The sequence below is a fragment of the Psammomys obesus genome, unplaced genomic scaffold (genome assembly GCF_907164565.1).
Source record: "Psammomys obesus unplaced genomic scaffold, mPsaObe1.curated_primary_1811, whole genome shotgun sequence".
NCBI classification, from domain to species: Eukaryota; Metazoa; Chordata; class Mammalia; order Rodentia; family Muridae; genus Psammomys; species Psammomys obesus.
This window is the reverse complement of record NW_026593286.1, coordinates 33,465,710-33,485,339: the sequence shown is the minus strand read 5'-3', so window position 1 is coordinate 33,485,339 and position 19,630 is coordinate 33,465,710.

The window sequence follows — 19,630 nt, the reverse complement described above, 5'->3', positions numbered from 1 at the left end:
TTCCCCACAATTTATTTTTCTTCTTTCAGTAGTGTATTACTAGCCATAAAAAATCGTAAAATTAGCTTTTAAAATTCCAGTATTTAAAAAATGTAGATTATTTATGCACGAAAAATGCCATTTATAACTAGTTATTTATGTAGATATGATATACAAACATATTTAGTTGGGAAATATTTTTTTTTTACTGTTTCTTCATTCCCTCTATCTGCTTCTTTTTTCTGATATATATACACACACACAAAATAAAACCCATCTTAAAACTTAATTTTGATTAAATTTGTTATGTTTAAAAACACGTGAAAGGTTGAAAAGGACACAATAATGATTTAAAGTGTTCTGGCATTGTGTAGCTGATTTTCATAGGAAACGGAAGCTATAACCTTTAGTCCTGTAGTTCACGATATTTAATTTAAAGGAGTTGCTTATGGTTCTTTAACCGAAACAAGCCAATGGCACACTTCCACTCCATCATCCTAATACACAATTTTGAAGTAACTATGAATTTTTAAAAGTCTTTATTTTTGTTGTCAATTAAAATGAGTTATTTTTCTTTAGTCTAGAGAAAGTTATGACTGCGTGAACGAGAGTGGTACGAAGCCTTGCAGGAGGAGTGTTTCATGCGGTTATGTGAAGCCAGCTGCTTGCTGGTAGGAGATGTGGTGCGTGCTTTTCCTAGGCTATGGGATTCTGTCCTGTCACTCGCTCTCTGACTTCATGTCATAGTGCTCTTAAGTGGCAAGTTATCTCAGGCGAAGGATGAACAGACATAGATTACCAGAGTGCCTCGTAACATGTTAACAACCTTACTGAACTTCATACTTGAATTTTAAAAGAGTCTCTGTCTTTTTGTTATTTTACTGTTTTTTTTTTTTAATCAGTTTATTTGCTATACTTCTTCTGGAAAAAAATAAAATACATGAGCATTGCCTATTATGAATAATGAATAAACTTAAGCATAACTTTCATATCTAAGCTTCATCTCCTGCAACAATGCTGTGCTTAAATTTCTATTTTCTAAAATAGGAATCACAGTCTATATGTGGGTTTAAAATAAAATAGCTTCTCCCGGGATTTGCTTTTGTAAAAGGAAAACCAGACCTTGGGATTATTTCCTCAAAGCTTAATCTAACACAGAGGAAAGCAAGAGGAAAAGGGAAAGATAGTCCCTGCCACCTGACCTTGGGTTTCCTAAGAAACAGTAAGTGCCCCACAGTCTGAGAACACTTGTGGTAAGAAGCAGCTCTCTGACAGGCAGTCAGCAGAAGGAGGGACTGGACCACGTGGCTTTAATGAACTTTTCTCCGTAGGCCTTGGGTGTATACTTGCAATGAGGGATTCAGCACAGTGATTCTGCTGTGGCTGTGTTCCAGTTTTCTATGGCCTTATGGATCAAAGTAACTGTGGGATTCTCACAGCAGAATCTGACTCCACTCACGTTAGGTCCTCCCAGAACAGAAAAAAATGATGGTTTCTAGAATTCCCTGCTAAATCACGTGTTGGAAGTTATATATATATATATATATATATATATATATATATATATGAATAAAACAAATATATATATATGAATAAAACAAATGTACTAGAGAAAATGACATAACCAGGCAAACTCCCTCTTAGTTCTTTAAGAACAGGAAGCTACTAATCAATCATGTTTTTAAAGCAATGTACATGATTTAAGAGACTATGTAACAGGCACAGCACAGTGAGTTAAGTAAGATAAAATAGTTACTATGCAATGTGTACTAGATACTGGCTGTCATTGGCAGCTGCATACAAGTACCTGGAAATAAAACATGAGAGACCAGAGGCAAATACCCCCTTTCTGAGAGGAGTAAAGAGAATAGAGGACTGCCGTTCACTAAGCCGAGACTTTAGTGAGTCTGACTCAAGGTGAACACTGACACAGAGAAGGGTCAGACAGAAAGATGGCTGTGCGGGCTCGTGTACACAGAAACTGTGTTGGGACCAGCCTTATGTCCCTGTGGTGGCCCGTGTAAATGGAAAACTGTGTCCGGACCTGGCTTATGTCCCTGGGGTCCTCTATGTGCCTTCTCACGTGACTATGAAAAGTCTGTGTAGCACGGGGATGAATGCATTTGGAATTATTTCATAAACAAAATTTCAGACAGAAAAAGAAGCGACGTGAAGTTTTGTCTTGGAATTGTGTAAGTGGAGGAGGAGCAATGAGCCAAAACTGTCACTTCCAGCCTTTTTCATTAACCAACTTAAAGCGGCAAAATAAAATATCTTCCTTAAGATTCTATGAGTTAAAAATATATGGGAATACATGGATCCTTATTGTCCACATTCCCAGGGTTAGAGTTTGTGCATTAAACATTGCTTCTTCGAAGATGGCCTCTACTCTTTCCCATGAATAAATATGGGTTTGAGGATTTTTTTCTGACCCTTATAAAATGCTATGGCATATTATATTACAGCATTTTATTCTTCTATATACAACATGAAGGTCACTTATGTTCTGTAATGAGTGGAGGTCTATTTTACTAATGTTTTCCATATCACATTTCCAACTTGATCTGAAGGTTTACCCTTGGAGTCTGGAAATTGTTGAGCCGACCAATTTATTGTCTAGGGTTAAATGAAAAACAATTCTAAGAAACAGTTGCAGTTGAGAATGGGGATTCAAAGAATGACTTAATTGTAACATTAAACAAATCCAGGTGATTTGTTTCCATTTCTTTCTCCACGGTGTGTTGACCTTTTGCAATTGTTTTCCAGTTTTGCTATGGAGAAAGCTACGCTTTTACTAGCATAAATATTCCAAACTCTTCCATAATGCCTCTTTCCAATTCTCACGCCTTTCTCTTTTTCCAGAGAATCTTTCTTTACCAAGACTCGGTGCACATTCCTCACTATTTGTAGCTTCTAGCTTGGGTCCTTCTTCCTTCATGTAGGAAGTCTCTGCTCCTTCAGAACCTAGATTAATGAAAGAGGACTTCTAAAATGTATGGTCTTCCCAGACTCTGCATGCTGCAGAACATGGCATTAAGTTTCTCTGTAGGCGGTACCATGATTGATTTTTTTTCACATATCATTCACTCTAAAAAATCAAAATAAGAAATATTTCATTTAAAGATAAAATGTACATGATCAGTAAGAATTACGTGAAAGTTTATTTTTGATGATCTGGCCAGAAATTCCACTCCAGGTTTTCCTAACAGGTTTTCTGAGGAGACAGAATGGAAATCAGTATTACTAACATCATCCTATATCCTTCTCCACTTCAACCCTGAGAAAAATATGAAAACACTATATCTAACAGTGTTATTTTAGGGCTTTGATTTTTTTTCTACCTAAATTACCTCAAAATTGGTCAGAATTCATAAAAATTCCTTATTTTCTAAAAAAGATCATTGTGATGGTCATATTTTGAGAGGACAACAATCTTAGGAAGTCATTCATGGCAGGTGAATAAAAAGGGATCACACAACATATAGTTTTTATGAATATATATATGTGTGTATGTACGTATGCATATGGGTGTATGGAGGCGTACGAAAATTGAAAAAAAAAATGCTTGACCTGTCCTTAATTATGTCTTCAAGACAGTTGCCACCAGGGGGCGGTTGCTGCAGGGTTATTTTCTTTGACATGATGGGTTTTGTTGTCTTTGTGGTTGTTGCCTTGTTTCTTATTCTCCCCTTCCCTTTACCAGTTATCAAAAGTACAACACACTTGCAATGGGCCCCTAAACTACTCAGAAAGGGGTAATGCTAGTTGCAAGGGTTTTGTTTTGTTTTACTTTTCAACACAAATAATATGTGTGTGTGTGTGTGTGTGTGTGTGTGTGTATACACAATGGTTTTTGTAATAAAAGCAGGCAAAAATAAAATGAAATTGAGGTGGATTAGCTTCCTAGGTGTTCAATGGCAAACTGAAAGCAGTCAGATTCTGGGTGACATTTGCTGCTTCTGTATAATTCCCTTTAGAACATGCCTATTCACTACACTTCATGCCTTTATTGTTCATATGAGTGACACAGCAAGTTGCTATCAATTGCCAGTGGTTTTCTAAGTCATTAATTTTTAAGTTTTTTTTTTCCTTCTCGTTGCCAAAAAGTATCTTAGGGAAGTATTTTATATTTGGTCCTAAACATCCTTTATAGCTTTATATACACATTTTATTTTGCTCTGAATATTCGACTATGTAAGAGATAGAGATATGTTCAACTACAATGAAATGTAACATGACACAAGTTTTAATACTTGCGATACAGTAAATCAGCAGCTTTGAGTTATATTACCCATCGTAAACTTTTTTAACCTGTGGCTCATTTTCAAAATAATAAACGTAACTATTCCATAAAAATATCTCAACATGGAAGAGCCAGAAAAGTGAAGGACGCGAGCAGATGGCGCGTCAATCTCCTGCATTTATACAATTTGTTTTTTGAATGCAAATAGTGTGGGTTGCCTGCTCATGCCTTGGGTATCTGTTCCAGAGAAGAGCACATTTTCTTATCTTTCTGGATCAATGTGACATTTGCAGTTATCATAAAATGGGAGCCCATTTAATGATGCTAATGCTTCCTTAATGTAAAAATAAAACCATCTTCTTTATAAAAGCAAACAGATTAATAGTCCCAAAGAGACCATTGAAATATGTGACATTTGCAGTTACTGGTAACTAGATGGCTTGATTACATACAGGTAAAAAAAAAAAAAAAAAAAAAAAAAGTAGTCTTAAAAGCATTGTTTATGCTTCTTAATCACAATGTTAAATATGAATTTTAGATTCCTCTATGAAACAATTCAGTAAATAAGTTAATAAATATTTGTATAAGGAAGCTAGCTAAGTTAAAGATTGTTTTCAGATAATGCAGTCAAATGTCAAATTATTAAGCATCTTTAATTTTTCAAAAAGGGAATGCTTTAACTTTTTGTAGATTCTTAAAAATAAATAATAGTATTTCTGAGAATTGATTTTCTCAAAAACAAAGGTCATGTTTAAAAGTGGTAAAGTAGCCCGAAAATCTAGCAGCATTGATTAATAAAAACAAACTTAATTCAAGACATGGTTCCAATGTGTAACAGCCTGCCCTCCCCACCATTCCATTTCAAGTGCTCTCTCTGTGGGTCTATCTCAGTGCTGGAAATCATTCAGCTGCTTCCTGGGGAGCCAGCTCTGAGGATTTATCTCCTTTTCTGTGTATTGTTATATCTGTTTCGATGTTTCATACACATACCCAGAGGCCTTCTGGCAACTCATACACTTTTCAAAGCCAACTTGAGAACGCAAATCACTTTGCTTCCTGCTAAGGCAGCTGGTTCTTGCGTACAGCGTTTTTACATAAGTGAGTTATGGTCACTAATTCCAGGGGGTTGAAAAATTTGGCAATTGATGAGAGAGAGAGAAAAGATCGCTATCAAATTGGCATCGACTTTCAAAATGAGCTAATGTAAAATTTGGGGTATACTGATGTCATCAGAAAACCTAAAGGCACTGATGATGATTCTCTAAGACAATGGAGATAAAACTGCTGCTAATCACTTCAGATATGTTCTCAAAAACAGGTGGGATACATTTCAGGTATTTGTATCTTTTTATAGATATCATTTCGTGTGAAGTCATAATTGGCCCTTAAATGACAGGTGGGGTCATATTGGCAGTGGTTTTCCAGGTATTTGCTGTAGGATACACACACCCAGTATGAAATAAAGTTGATGAAGGGAGGCTCATTTAGACTTGAGAAATAGGATTTTTATTGCAGCAATGAAACATTGTTTAGACTCAGGCCTTTGTATCCAGGGTTGAGATGAAATCATGGCAACTCAAAATAGTTAAATCTCATTTTGTTAGTGGGAGAGTTCATAAGGGAAGACTTTTCATTCGTGTTCTCATTCAGTCACCCAATAAAAAGCACTGGACACTCAGTGACAGCCAAGCATGTCATAGTGGGAAGCATGATGAAAGCAGCAACAAAAATGGGCTTGTGATTGCCAGGCTGTGTTTGGCCAGTACTTCTTTGATTATGTGTTAAGTTTTTACATGTATTTATTTGTGGTGTGTGGGAGTGGGGTGGGAGGTAATGTGGAAGGAAATGACTGCTCGGCAAACTGCTTCTTCCCTTCTACTGTATGGGTTCTGAAACTGAACTCAGATAATCAACCTGCCCCAAGCACCTTTCCCACTGCCATCTTGCCAGTGTCTGAGTAAAAACTCCAAAAAAATAATATTAACAATTGATATTTTGAAGGATCATTGAGATGAGAGATGTATATTGTCATGCCTCCCACTGGGAAGGCTCTAGGACAGTGGGTGATGAAGTGGAGGAGATGAAGCAGCTCAAGATGACCCAAGTGGGTTAATGTGAAAGAAAGATAAACTATGAGGATAGAGGGATTCACTGGATCCATGGGGAAGAGGATCTGGAGACGAGAAGCTATTACAGGACTTTATGACCATCAGTCAGAAAAGACAGAAAACTAATTACCAAGACTTTTAAAGAGGATGGGGGTTGTAGCTGTGGGAAGAGAAAACATAAATGCTTGGAAGGACTGCAGCCCCCGGATAGGTATGAAGTTTTCACTTTCTTTTTCTTTAATTAATTAATTAATTAAAGAATTTCTATACTTTGTATCCCAGCTGTTGCTTCCTCCCTCGGCCTCTCCCAATCTCACCCTCCCTCCCTGATCTCCTCCCATGCCCTTCATCATGTTCACTGATAGGGGAGGTCCTCCTCCTCTTCCATCTGACCCTAGCCTATCAGGTCTCATCAGGTCTGGCTGTATTGTCTTCCTCTGTGGCCTGGTACAGCTGCACTCCCCCCAGGGGGAGGTGATCAAAGAGCTAGCAACTGAGTTCATGTCAGAGACAGTCCCTGTTCCCCTTCCTAGAGTACCCACTTGGAGGCCAGGCTGCCATGTGTTATATCTGAGCAAGGGGTCTAGGTTATCTCCATGCATGGTCCTTGGTCTTTGCATAGACCTGTGGGCCCTGATTTTTTGGTTCTGCTGGTCTCCTTGTGGAGCTCATGTCCCCTCCAGGTCTTTCTATCTCCCCCTCCTTCCATAAGATTCCCTGCACTCTGCCCAAAGTTTAGCTGTGAGTCTCAGCATCTGCTTTGATACCCTGCTGGGTAGAGTCTTTCAGAGGCCCTCTGTGGTAGGCTCCTGTCCTGTTCCCTGTTTTCTCCTGCTTCCGATGTCAGTCTCATTTGCTTTCTGAGTGAGGACTGAGCAACTTCCTTCTTGTTTGGCTTCTTTAGGAGTACAGATTTTAGTTTGTTTATCCTATATTATATGATTAATATCCACTTATAAGTGAGTATATACCATGTGTATCTTTCTGATTCTGGGATACCTCACTCAGGATGATCTTTTCTAGATCCCAACATTTGTCAGCCATTTTCATGTTTTTCCTTGTTTTTAATTGCTGAGTAGTATTCCATTGTGTAAATGTACCACAATTTCTATATCCATTCCTCCAATGAAGGACATCTTGGTTGTTTCCAGGTTCTGGCTATTACGAATAAAGTTGCTATGAACATGGTTGAGCAAATGTCCTTGTTGTATACTTGAGCATATTTTGGATATATGCCTAGGAGTTGTATAGCTGGATCTTGAGGAAGCACTATTCCTAATTGTCTGAGAAGGCACCAGATTGATTTCCAAAGTGGCTGTACAAGTTTACATTCCTATACTCCAGTGGACGAGGGTTCTCCTTTCTCTTCATCGTCTCCAGCATGTGTTGTCACTTGAGTTTTTGATCTTAGCCATTCTGGTGGGTGTAAGGTGAAATCTCAGGGACATTTTTACTTTCAGTAGCTGAAAAACAGTCTGCCATAGGTTTAGAGCACTGGTTAATGGCTCACTCACTGTCACATCTCATAAACCTCTCTCCAATTCAACATGATGGCTTGCAAATAGTTGTTCAATAAAATATTGTAAAGTGTAATTCAAAAGATGTAAATGATGAATTACTGGGGACTCAGCAACTTAAATCATAGGAAATTTAAGTTCTAATGCAGAATCTTGAATCAGGGTCATTGGGCTGAATCTCCAGAAGCTATGTAACAAAAATTCATTCTCCCAACTCCTGAAGACCTCTACTGTTCTCCTTGTTTTGTTTGCATCTCTTAACTTTGTCTTTACATGGTCTTTTCTTTTACACATCTGTTAGATGCTTTTCTGCAGGCATGACAGCATTAGGGCCTCATCCTGGTTATCTAGGACTTAATGTAATAATCATATCTCCAAAGGCATTGTTTTATTAGATAAGATTTTAAAAACCCAGAAATTAGAACTTGATACTGCCAATACACCTTTTCCCAGCGGCTGGCAGGCTCTGAAGTATTGAGGGATGAGACAGAATCAGTTGCACGTGTTCAGCGTCTATATGGAAAGAACCACTCCTCTTCATCCTGTTTTTCCTGTGCTCTAAGTGACATGAATATGTCAACAACAACAACAAAAAAGTCCGTTGGAATAAATTATCACTAAGATGTGTTGGGTAACTTCAGGCTTATTTGAAAGACATTCAAAGGAAAAGCCAATGTTACTTTATAATTTACATATCAGTTTTACTCAATGGACTCTGCACTGTGTTCTTTGGAAGACCTTCACTTAAAGGGGCTTTGTTTAATTTCTTAGTGTTTTTTTTTTTCTGTATTTTATTTTATTTGTTCTGGTTTCTCTTTTCCTTTTTTAAACTTTTTTTCTTTTTATTCATTATTTATTCACAATTTATTCAGTTTGTATCACAGTTGGAGCCCCCACTCTCATTTCCTTCCAGTCCCACCCTCCTTCCCTCTTCTCCCCCTGTGCCCCTCCCGTAATTAACTGAGTAAAATTTTTCATAGTAGAGTCTTCATTTGAATCACACATTCGATGCTAGGATTATTTGCCTTTCCATTAGAAAATCACATATATGTGTATGTGTGGGTATGTAATACTCAAATACATAATTTTATGATATTGCATACATATATACACATATAACATATATAATATTTTATACATGTCCATGTAAAACACACACTGAATGTACAATCTACACATGAGGAATTATATACATATGCACGTACACAAACTAATACACATACTTCTGCTATGTGTGAGAACTATCTTCTAATTCTTTTCACAATTTTTAGCCTCTTGGGAAAGTCCCATGGTAAAGTTAATAAAATAAAATTAATTCTAGATATTCTTTGCTCCATCACCGTGTCATACAAATTACACACTGATGACTTTAGAATTGATACTAAATCAGGATATGGTAGAAGGGAGGCTGAATATCACTCCAAACATACCATGGTGCTCAATTTTCACAGCTGTTATGCAATATATTATCCCCATTTAATAAATGGTATGCATTTGATAGAACAAGTCACTAAATGTGGTCACACAGCTAGTTGGAAGAAGATCCTTGATTAGAGTTGAGCTATGTCTGATCCAAGTGCCCAGAATTCTTCCGTAACACATCACTTATTTCTCAAAGGCAATGAGAATTAGGGGTCAGATTCCTTGGATCTAGGTTCTGTGATTATGTCGTCCACAGCACAGTGGGGCCATCTTCAAGGGACCTTTTCATGATGAGTGGATGAACATGCCATGTTACCACTACTCTAAAATAGTTACTTTCCTTAAGATATGATGTAGGCAAAAATCAAGCTCATGTAAGTTGTTGCTAACTCAATGAATCACAGGGACATCAACATTAAAAAATGAAAAAAAATCATAATCAAACAGTGCCCACCTTTTGAGGCCACTGTCTAGGAAATAGTTACAGAACTAAAAAAAAAAAAAAAAATCTTGAAAACAGACACAAAACATCCCCATTGGAGACTTTGATAAAGACAGATCTCTTTTAAAAATTTCTTTTGTTTCAGACAAATTTGTGCCATTTTTGTTTCTTTATAATTACATGGCGTGCTAATGTTAGTAGGACTTGAGAACATATTTTCTGATTTACATGGCTCTTATATGAAAAGCACAACCACAAATAGTAAACTTTCTTATTAAGTCATGGGATAACGTGCATTCTGTGCATGCCAAGGCCACGGCTACTGACTTATCCTCTCCAACAATCTTTGGCATGTTAAGGATGTCACACGACTCCTCTCTACAGTGAAGGACAGATTCATGCTGTTCCTTTTTCTTTTTTTCCTTTTTTTTTGAGAAATCTTGGTTGAAAGCACCAACAGTGATACAACTTGGTTCATTTTGTCATTTTTTTTTTACTCCCTTGAATTACTACATAAATATTAATAGCTAAACACATTGCAAACAGGTGGAGCTCATTCTGTCTCTGGAGTGCTGCCACTGCTATGTGATATCTCAGATGGGTAATGAGATTTTCCATGTGGGGAGGGCGGTCTGTCATTCCATGCCAACCCCATCGGACACACCCTTGGCTTGGAGCTCTTTATTTCCTGTGATATCTCTATGACAGCCTTCTTGGTCTTTTAACAGTTCATTCAGTAGAGCGGGAAGGAGTAACACATTCCATCTGAGAACCACAGTCTCTTCACTGTGTATCTGGTTACTTCTGCTCAGTACTGGCTGCTCCTGATCAGAACCTTGGAAGGGAGTCCCCCGCACTTAAAGGTGCGTCAGCATGTGTAAATTTTTTTTTGCCCTCGATGAACTTTTCAAGTGAAGGAAGCTACACACACTTCCGATTGTAGAATAAAGGTAAAGCCTCTTTTTTTGTCACGTGCTTTGCAAATGCAAGGCTTGAATTTAGATCAGTCAAGGTAATTACTCATTCTTTCACAGTTCATCAGTTTATAAATGGCTTAATTGTTTTCAAAGGCTTCAGGTAGATAGACATAATATTTGTCTCCTATTTATGCTGATTGAATATATACATATGTATATTGATTTTCTATTATATATTAATGCAGTTAAACATTTCAAAATAAAATTTAGAAATATTGCTTACTTCCATTTGGTAGATGTAATCATACATACATTCTTTCTGTGCCATTTTTAAGAGTTTATTTAAATATTCTTATTTCCATTGGAAATAAACACAAAAGTTATGTATCAGAGAATATTCTATTTATTGGGATAAAATTTAGGTTTGGTGATTTTATGGAAGACTTTTAGGTACAAATCGTAAAGCAAAATTAAATTACTACTATCATTTTGTTGATTAGTTCATACATAGTATTAAATAAAAACAAAATCTTAAGATCAATATCGCATATTCTAATTTTCAGAGATAAAGTGAATAAACATCTTTGAATTTAAAACTTATTATCTACTTAATAATATTCCCTAACATATATTAATCTGTTAAATTTTAATAAATTTTGTTAATTTCTATGATATTTTCCTCCTCTACTTTTTGCCTGGGTTCAGTGAGCCTTCATCCCCAGCACCCAGTGTCTTTTGGGTGCTTTCCCATTGTTCTTGGAAAAGGAACAAATGCCTTCTATTACTTTGTCCGTGACCTTGGTCACCTGGTACACGGCATACCTAGATGATTTCAGTGGAGGTAAGAAGTGTCCAGAGACATGAAAAAGAATAATCTGTGAGAGATAGAGACACAGATTCTAGTTTCATTCACTCATATAGTTATCACTTTTATAAAGACAAACCCCACCACCTTCCACACTTTTTCTCAGATAAGTGCACAAACCTAACTCAGTACAGAAAGCCAGCCTCTCTCCCATTTAGTGAGTGAATATCCTTAATAAGCAATGGATTTCAGAAGTCAGATGATAACATCTTCTAGACTATTTTTCATTATTTAGAATAATAAAAAAATCAAACAAAGACTGGTTGCAAAAAATAGGATGCTTCCGATTGTGGTAAAATAAATTGCAGCTTCAAGGTTTCTTATTCATCCATTAAAAATGTAATATAGCTGGGTGATATAGTACACGCTTTGAGTGGTAGAGAGGTTATTTCAGAAGTTCAAGGCTACCGTTGCCTACCTACATGATGAGTTCGAAGCTAACCTAGACTAGATAAGAGCCTGTGTCAAAACAAACAGAGAAACAACACAAAAAGCATGAATTATGAGTTACATAGTTGTGGTGGTTTGGATGCTCTTGTCCTGCACAGATTCAGGAATTTGAACACTTTGTCCCTGTTGTTTAGGGAGGTAGTGAGCCTTGATGGATGACGGATGTCAGTAGGGAAAGGCTTTGCAAATCCTGTGTCATCCCCTTCCTTGTTCACTCTCTCTGTTCTGTGTGTGTGATTGGAGATGTGACCTCTTCCTGCTCCTGCTGCCAGGCCTGCCACTTGCTGCCATGATGATATCTCATCCTTTAGGAATAGCAAGTCACAACAAAATTTTCTACCCACAAGTGGCATTTGCTCATTGTATTTTATCACAGAGACAGGAAAGTAATGCAGAAGTTAGTGCCAGGGTTTGAATGCCCCTATGAAGAGAATGAGCACGCTGTTTTCTGGTGGAATGTGGAAGACTTGAACTTTGGACTGTAAACACATCTATTCGTTGTAAGCAGAACCCGTGGGCTGACCTAGTAGGAGCCTGCAAGGTTACGGTGCTGAATGAAGTGCAGGCTATAGAGAGGCCTGGCTCAAATGGAGGATTTAACAGATACTGACCTGTTAAAGATCACTCAAAAAGGCAAATGGGATGGACATTGGAAGAAGGAGAAAACAGGGAAAGGGACAGGAGCCTACCACAGAGGGCCTCTGAAAGACTCTACTACCAGTATTGTATAAAAGCAGATAATGAGACTCGTAAACAAACTTTGAGCAGAGTGCAGGGGATCTTATGAAAGAATGGGGGAGAAAGTAAGACCTGGAGAAGATAGGAGCTCCACAAAGATAGCAACAGAACCAAAATATCTGGGTACAGGGGTCTTTTCTGAGACGGATACTCCAACCAAGGACCATTCATGGATATAACCTGGAACCCCTGCTCAGATGTAGCCCATGGCAGCTCAGTCTCCAAGTGGGTTCCCTAGTCAGAGGAACAGGGAGTGTCTCTGACATGAACTCAGTGGCTGGCTCTTTGACCACCTCCCCCTGGATGGGGAGAAGCCTTACCAGGCTGCAGAGGAAGACAATGCCGCCAGTCCTGATGAGACCTGATAAATTAAGGTCAGATGGAAGGAAAGGAGGACCTTCCCTATCTGTGGACTTGGAGGGGGGAATAGGAGGAGATGAGGGAGAGAGGATGGGATAGAAAGGGGAGAAGGGAGGGGCCTACAGCTGAGATACAAAGTAAATAAACTGTAATTAATATAAAAATAAAAATTAAAACAAAAAAAATCACTCTGGTGATATTTTGACAAATAATCTGTTTGACTTCTGTCCTTGTCCGGAGTACTGGTTAAAACCTACACGAAGGGCCTGAGAGAGCAAGAGGCCCTGGGAGGCCTTTGTGTGAAACTTTTAAAGTAAAGCCTGGATTTCATTAGAAACCCCAAAATGCTGGGAATATCAGAGTTGTGAGACATCTGCCAAAGGAAGCCATTTTCAGGGAGGGAAGCCAGGTCAGGAGAGGGAAGTTTGCTGTCACTAGCAAAGCTTGGCACTATGGAGACATCTAAGACAAATGAAAATAAAATTCCAGACATCAGGCTTGGAACTATAGGATTTTGTGTTTACTCTGCTTGGTTCCTGTCTTGATTTGGTCTGGTATTTCCTCAGTATCCCTCCATTCCTTTAGTTTGAAAAGGAAATGTATTCTGAGCCACTGTATGTTGGACGTATGCAATTTGTATTTTGATTTTGCTGGAAGATCCTGGTTAAGAGAATGCCATGAATTTCAAAAGAGACTTTGGACTTTATATTTATTTATTTATTCATGTATCTATCTATCTATCTATCTATCTATCTATCTATCTATCTATCTATCTATCTATCTATCTATCTACGTTTATTTTTATTTCAGTTTATTTATTTTACATCCCAATGGTGCCTCCTCCCTCCTTTCCTCTCAGACCTTTCCCTTCCCTACTTCCCCTTCCCCTCCCCCTTTCCCCAGAAAATGGGAGACCTCCTCCCCCTGCACCACCCCTCCTGATACACATCAAGTCACATCAGAACTGAGCATATCCTCACACTCTGAGGCCAGGCAAGGCAGTGCTGCCAGGGTAAAGGGATCTAAAAGCCGGCAAAGTAAATACAAAATCTTACAGTTCCACACCTGATGTTAGAAATAGCCCCACCCCTCCACTTGCCAGGCACTCCACATGAAGACCAAGCCACCAATCAGCCACATATATGCACGGAACCCAGGTTTTACACAGAGTTGAGACTGTGAAAGGCTATAGGACTTCTAAAGTTTGATTAAATGCATTTGGCATAATGATATGGCCATGATTCTTTGGAGGTCAAGGAGTGTAATGTGGTGGTGAGAGTGAAAACATCACCCATATATAAACTCAGATATTTAGTCCCAGAACATTTAGTCCCAGTTGGAGGTACTATTTTGGGGAGATGATGAGCCTTGCTGGAGGACACGTGTCACTGCGAATAATGCACTGAGGAGTTCACATGTTGGGTTTTTCCTCTATTTCATGCTTGTACTTGAAGGTGTAGTCTTTCATCTGTTCCTGCTACCATGCTTGCTACTTTTCCCATGCCTCTCCACTGTGATGGATTCTGTTCCATCTCGAAGTACAAGCCACAACAAACTCATTCATAAGTTTCCTTTTGTTATTGTATTTTATCATAGCAACAGAAAAGTAGTTAGTAAAGCAGACCATGTGAGTAAGTTAGCCCACTCTAAGCAGCACTTAGCTGGCTTTAGTGGTAGGCCAATTCTTGTGTTTGAGGCAGGGTCTCAGCAGGTAGCCCAGGCTACCCTCAAATGCATTAACTTTCTGTCTTAGCACTTGATTTCTGGGGTTGCAGGCATGTGCTAAGCCCAACAGTTTTATTTTCAGATGCATTATTTTGCCTATAGTTTAATGAGATGTGGCTGTAGTATATCATTTGTATTTAAAAAATGGAGTTTAGGACAAATCCTGAAGAAAAGGCAACTTTCAAATATTTGCAGAATGAATGAAGACATACATACATACATACATACATACATACATGCACATATAATGTAATGAGGGTGCATGTGTGCATAGAAAATGGCGTTTAGGAAAATGTAGCAAAAACGTTTTTGAGAGTTTGTGCATTATTTTGTAATTAATAAGGTTGATAATGAATTGAAGATCTATCTCAAGTATCTCAAGTTAAACGTTAAGTAACCATAAATCAGGGATAGCTGAAGACACACAAGTCCACATATAAATTATTAGGATCTCTCATATGATTATTTAAAATATGGGATATTTTATTGTATTTCTATAAAGAAAATTTGAAAAGCCACAATTTTCATAGTTTTCAGCTTTCATCATTTTACAACTATTTCTTGAAGTTTTTGACCAGCCAGTCACTATTTCAGACTCTGAGAATTTTTATATTAACAAAGAAAAAAAGAGAGAGAAAAAAAAAAGAATGGGGAAAAGGATACAGGACTTAAAGCGTTTTTCTGGAGAGGGTAAACACTGTGAGATCTTGTCTTCTTCCTTCTCATCACCACAAAGAGAATTTGGAGATCTAGCCAATGTTCTCACTGGCAATATTCCTGCACGGGGGCACGGAACTCCTTCTCTAAAAGTTCTCCACACCAGAGATCCAAGCCCTGTGTGGCAGAGGTTTTAAAGGTGATGTCTCTTGGGCCACTTGTAAAACACTGGCCAGGTCTGCCTCAACTGAATTTGCTCAGCTCTAATAGAGAGTCAGTATAGTACAATAGCTGACCAATCTTAGGAGTATTTCTGTTTTCCTCATTTTCCAATGAACCCATCTCCTACTAAACACAAATTACATATGCTACGTTCAAATCCCCCCCAAAACACTTTCTAGATAAAAATGGGGCCATCGTCAGAGGGATATGAGGAGAAAGCTGAGTAATGGCAACCATATCATAAGATGGATGGTAGAACGGGAAGATGGTTAGAAAGAAGAGAGAAGTAAAACAGCAAACGTAAGATTGTTATCAGCTGATGTCTTTTAGTGATGTGTCTAAATATAATTTAAAATTAATATTTGTTTCACAAAATAATGGATTTCATTATATTTTTATACACATGTACTACTGTATCTTATTAATAATTACCCCCTCCACCTTCCCTATCATTCCTCCATACTTCTTGCTGGGTCCCTTTCTCCAACAATATAGCACCCCCTATGATTTCATGGAACGTGTGCACGTGTCAGTGTGTAAGAGTGCCTCACCTACACTCATGTATGTGAGTAAAATTAAAGCTATTACACGTTACATGCCGTATACACACATGTAACATATATTATACATATAATATAGATATTCTAGATTCCACATATGAGAGAAAACAATATTTTATTTGCTTAACATTATAGTCTTTAATTACATTAACTTTCTAAATAGGACACATTTTATTGCTATTTTTATGGCTGGAAAAACATGTATAATATATACGTAATAAAAGCGGGTAGACAAGTATCTCTTTGGTAGGCCAACCAGAACGCTTCAGATATATACCCAGTGGTGGTACATACAGAGCCTACTGATGATCCGCATATTCACCTCTATAATGGCTGTGTGAATGATGCTCCGGCGGGGGTGCACAAACATTTCTCTCCCCTACGTTCACGTAAGTACTCCTTTGCATTCTTGATGATAGCCGTGCTGACTGGGGTGAGACAGAATCCCAGTTTACTTTTAACTTTCATTTGCTTGACATTATCCATAAAACGTTATCCATCAAAATGTTAAGCTTTTTTCAAAGATTTGTAAGCCATTTCTATTTCCTTCCTTTGGGAACTCTGTTCAATTAGCCTGTCAACTTATTGGATGATTTGATTTAGGGAAGCCCTTGACGATGCCTATATATTAAACTCTTTTCTCTAAAGTATATTTAAATTAATTTTGAATTGTTTCTTGTCTAGCTGAGAGATATGGCTCTAGTTCCATTCTTTTATACCAGGAAAACCAATTTCCCAGCTACATTTGCTAAACAGCCTGGTGAGTTTCTTTCGTTTATGTTTTTGTTTGGTTTGGTTTGGTTTTTTTTTTGACGTATATTTTTTACTTTTCATACCTGTACCTGTATCGGCTTATTCTGGATCCTCTATTCCTGTCCATTGGTCTATGTGTTTGGCTTTATGCCAGTATTATTCCGGGTTTGTTACTATGGCTCTGTGGCATAATTTGAGCTCAAGTATTTTGATACTTTCAAGTTATTTTCTTTTCTGCTTAAGATTACACTCACTATTTGGAGCATTTTGTGTTTCCTGATGAATTTTAGCATTACTTCTTAATTTCTGCAATGAATAGTTATATTTTTTGTGAATATTACATTGAATCTGTTGTTCATGTTCAATATCATAGTTACTTTATTAAGCCTGTCAATCTGTTAGCATGGGTAGGGCGGGCTGTCTATCTTGTAATGTTTTCTTCAATTTATTTCTTCAGTGTTTTACAGTTTTCACTATAAGTGAGTTTTACATCCTTAATTAGGCTCAGTCCTATGAGTTGTTTGTTTGAATGTTTCATAAATAGCACTTTTCCAATTTTTTTTGTCAAGCTCATTATTGTCATATAAGAGATTTCTTATTGCCATATAAGAAATCCACTGATATTTGTTTATTGATTTTGTATCATGCTATTTGCTGAAACTTTTTAATCACATGCAACAGTTTTCTGGTAAAATATTTAGGATTATGTCATCTTTAAATGGGAATAATTTGATGTCTTCATTTACTATTTGTGCTCTCATTTCGTTTTCCTGTCTTACTGCTTGTAACTAAGATTTCAAACTCTATATTCAATGAGTAGAGACAGTGAATACCAATGTTTTGCTCCTTCTTTTAAAGGAAATTTTTAAAATTCTTTCCTATTTAGTATAATGTTGCTAGTCTATTATATCTTGGTAGGCTCCTTTTCTCCTAATTTTATCACGATTTGCATTAAGAGAACTTTATCAAGGTGGTGAACTTTGTCAAGCACCTTTTTTCAATCTATTGAGAAGAATATGCTATTTCTCTTCCTAAGTCTTCTTATATGCTGTATTACACTTATTAATTTACATGTTAAACCATCCTTGCATCCCTGGAATGAAGCTAAGTTGTTCGTGCTTTGTGATCTTAATGTGCTCATGAATTGTTTGTTGATAACTTTTACTCATTTGTTCACTAGAGAGGTTAGTTTCTTTTGTGTTGTTTCCTTATTTGGTTTTATCATCTTACTTTATGAAATCAGCTTGGTAGTATTTCTCCCTTTGCATTTTATGCAATAATTTGAGGATCATTTGTTTTAGTTCTTCTTTAAAAGGTTGGTAGAATTTAGCAACAAATCCTCCCATCCTGAGCTTTCTTTGTTGGGAAACTTTCAATCTCATTGCTCACTATGGATCATTTTAGGTTGATGTTTATATTCCCCCTGATTTAATTTTGGCAAGTCATATGTATCTAGGAATTTTTCCATTTCTTGTAGATTTTCCAGCTTTTTTGGAATATAAGTTTTCAAAGAATTTCCTAATGATCTTCTGGATTTCATTAGTATCTTTTGCAATGTACCCTTTTCATCTCTAATTATGTTAACTTGAGTCTTATCTCTCTGTCTTTTGGTTAGTTTGGCTAAGGGTTTGTTGACCTTGTTTATTTTTCAAAGAATCAACTTTTATTTTATTGACTCTTTGTAGTATTCTTTTAGTCTCTACTTCATCAATCTGCTCTGTTTTTTATTATTTTTTTCCATTTACCAAAGTTGGGTTTAGCTCCCTTCCCCCCAAGACTGAAGGTATATTATTAGGTTATTTAATTGGTATCTCCTTGACTCTTTTGATGAAATAAGGAAAACACTCAAAGGTATAAACTCTCATCTTAGAACTGCCTTTGTTGTATCCCAAATATTCTGATAAGCGTTTGCTTCCATTTTCTTTTTAAAGTTTTAATGTTATTAGTGTGTGTGTGTGTGTGTGTGTGTGTGTACCTGATGGTACATGGCTCTTGTCCACTGTGAGGAGGATGACTCTTGGAAGATGGTTCTCTCCTACTGTGGGTCCTTGGGACCTAGCTCAAGTCATCAGCCATGCAAGACAAATGTTTGTTTGTTTTTTAAACCTGTTGAGCCCTCTATAGTCCTTTGATTTTATTTTCATTTGATCCTAGGGATATTTTAAATTTCCTTTCCAATTTGTTCAGTTAAGCACTGATTGTTCGTGAGAATATTCTTTAATTTTCAAATAGTTGCAAAGTTTCTGTTTCCCCCCACCCTTCGTACTGATTTCTAGTTGTTTTCCACTATAATCTGATTAAATATAATCAGTATTTTAATTCTTTTGAGTTTGTTAGGACTACTTCATAGCCTAAAATGTAATCTATTTTAGAGAAGTTCTATGAACTGTTGAGAAGAACGTGAATTCTGTAAATTGAATATTATGTTAATAGTATTATTTGTTGTTTCTCTTTGTTACTTCTGTTTGTCCTATGATACAGATGAACCCTGAAATTTCTTTATATCTCAATGATCTATGCATTTATGAGAATGGGATGTTGAAGGTACTCATTCTTACTGTATCATAACCCATCTATTCTTTTATTATGTTAACTGATTTTTTATGTGGGGGCTCAACATTTAATGCATATATATTCACAAATGTTTATATCTTCATGATGGATTGTTTTGT